Here is a 2500-nt window from a genome sequence, read left to right as displayed (position 1 = left end):
AAGAATCGAAGTTAGTTTCAACTTTTTTTTTTCCTTTCCCTTTTTTTGCTCTTTTTTTTTTTTTCCTAACTGGGAGAGGAATAGTTTATGGGAAACAAAGGATGCAGTTTAGAATCTGAATGAGCTTAATTGCGTCATGAAATCCCTGATGAGACAAAATGATAAAAAGTAAAAGGAGGAAGGGCACAGAGATAAGCGAGTGGAATGGGGTAATAAAGAAGAGAATATAAAGTAAATACAATAATAAACGAAATTTAGGGGTTCGAACAAAGACTAACAACCAGCGACGAGGGAGTACAGTGTTGCTATGAAATGGAAGAGGTAAAAAAAGCGAAGAACTGCTGGCGATGACTTGTGAGGCACTAGGTTTCTTAATGAAAGGCACGCGTAATGAAGAATAGTGGAGATGGAGAGGGACTTAATTACACTTCGAAGCTATCAAGACAAAAGGAGCAAAGCACAGACATACGAAATAACAGCCAAGGGATATATACGTATATACTGTGAGAATAGACCTAGAGCTAAAACAAAAAACTAAAAAAGTATAATTGATAGAATAAAAGCGTAATGCAGAGAAATGGAAGACGAAGGCAGCCGTCCTCTCGAGATTAAGGGTTGGCTCGGGCCGCCCATTACCACCGGGGGCGCCGCGCCGGACAAAGGCTTGGGGAGACCATTGTGTGTGTGCTGCCGCCGCGACCCCGGACGGGAGCCGCGCCACGTCCAGCTGGCCGGCTCACGATATCAACGGTTTCAGTCACTTAAATGTGGCCATAATATCTTCACGTTCGGAAAAGAGAGATCTTTTTAAGTTTGTAGTTTGTAGCATCGTCAGTATCATAGAATTTGATATTCATATGCTGGTCCGTATAAATGCTAGAATTCTCAATAGGTTATCTAATGGATGTATTATCTATAGGAGTAAGAACATGAGACTGAATATTACTGAATACATTATTATGACGGAATTTGGCATTTTCAGAGCTTCATTAGTATCAGGTGTTCCTGACGTGCAATAAAACGAACGATCATGAATATAGCTTTTGTCCTGACTAAGACTCTTACTCCTAGATGTGCTCGCCAAGTCTAATGACTTGACTTCCATAAACGTAAGCATATATCCACGTGAAAGCGAAGTCTGCCAAAATAGCGCACATCTTTTCCATAACAAACGCGCCGTCGGCAGCCTCCTTGCAGCCCAGAGACGCGGAAGTAAAGATTAAATTCGGAGAGGTCAGTCATTCTCCCGGAACGTCTTGCAAGACGAAGGACCCGCAGCTTCCGAGAAAAGGTCGCTCCTCCTGGACATTCGATCCGCGGCAAGATCAGTCAGGAAACGATAGCAAAAGGACATATTTCTAGGGATGCTGCGACACTGCGAGATGAGTTTCGGAGAAAGACGTCCCTGAAGGACGGCGGGATAGAGAGACAAGGATGCTCAGTCCTTGGCTCGGCGCCGGAAGGAAGGAAGAAGGGAGGGAGACGAAGCAAGAAGGAAGAGAGGAAAGGGTCAAATGAAAGATAATAGAATCTTTTCGAGTAACGATGGAGGGTGAGATGAGATGAGCGTCAGTGCGAGGGAGGGAATCAGACGGCGCAGCGCTCGACTCGGTCCAATACACATCCACACTCGCCTAATTAAAGGCAAATGCTCTCACAAAGGAAACGCCGCTCTCCTGGAGAATTATATTAATCACACAGGGTCAGAGCACACTCCCACGCATGCAGAATATAGATGCTTACACACATGCACAAAGACACGTACGTAATCAAATGTGTAAGTATATATATATATATATATATATATATATATATATAATATATATATATATATATATATTATGCATATATATATATATATATATATATATATATATATATATATATATATATATATATATATATACATCTGTATATGTATGTATATATACATAATGTACTTACATATATGTATATTTATCTATTATCTATCTATCTATCTATATAGAATATATATATATATATATATATATATATATATATATATTATATATATACTATATATATATAATATATATTATATTAATATATATATACTACTATACGTGTATAATCTATATATATATATATTATATATATACTATCATATATACTATAGTATATATGATATATATACTATAATATAATATATAGCGTAGGTCGATATGATATAGAGGTGGACTCAGACTAGTTAGAGTAAATCTAGAGTATCGAGGGTATGATGGTACCGCGGTGCGATGTTATCTGGACTAAGGACTTCACACTGTATTCTGTAGTTCCGTAGGTCAAGCCATCCAAGTAGTGCCGGTAAAACAGAGTATGTTACTGATAAAATATCACCGTGATGCAATGACAAACCACCGCCTAAATTGCCAAAGAACAAATCATGGGGTAAACAGGCTGGTGACTCGATAAAAACAACCCGGGTTCGGACAGGGCCCTAGCCCAAACCACCGCTCTAAAATGCCAAGAAAATCATGGA

The sequence above is a fragment of the Penaeus monodon genome, chromosome 39, assembly GCF_015228065.2.
Source record: "Penaeus monodon isolate SGIC_2016 chromosome 39, NSTDA_Pmon_1, whole genome shotgun sequence".
Classification (NCBI taxonomy): domain Eukaryota; kingdom Metazoa; phylum Arthropoda; class Malacostraca; order Decapoda; family Penaeidae; genus Penaeus; species Penaeus monodon.
Note: the sequence above shows the minus strand (reverse complement) of the source record.